We start from the raw sequence: 296 nt of genomic DNA, 5'->3' as shown, positions 1-296 counted from the left end.
GGGGCATTCCGAGAATCGAACTCGGGACCTCTCGCACCCAAAGCGAGAATCATACCACTAGACCAAATGCCCTCTTCTGTGATTTGCTAATTCTTTTTTTATAATAACTAGCATATTTAATTTCTTTAAATCCTAAATCTAAAACCTAAACAATTTATTTTTAAATAAATCTGCTGCAATGGGAATGGAGAGAGTGATGAACTACACTAAACCCAAACCCTAAAAGAGTTTCTACAATTTGCATGAGGGAGAAGTAAAGCGAGGCTCAGATTCGCCTTTATTCAGACAAGGAAGGG

General features: G+C 38.2%; 1 non-coding gene across 1 annotated transcript; it reads right to left on the bottom strand.

Moving 5' to 3' along the window:
* TRNAP-UGG (transfer RNA proline (anticodon UGG)) lies at nt 1-72 on the bottom strand. The gene has a single exon. It is a non-coding gene; the product is annotated as a tRNA-Pro (tRNA).
* Nucleotides 73-296: the final 224 nt, after the last annotated feature.

Source organism: Akebia trifoliata, chromosome 12, assembly GCF_017979445.1.
Source record: "Akebia trifoliata isolate Shusen 1 chromosome 12, ASM1797944v1, whole genome shotgun sequence".
Taxonomy (NCBI): domain Eukaryota; kingdom Viridiplantae; phylum Streptophyta; class Magnoliopsida; order Ranunculales; family Lardizabalaceae; genus Akebia; species Akebia trifoliata.
This window is presented reverse-complemented; position numbering and strand designations above follow the sequence as displayed.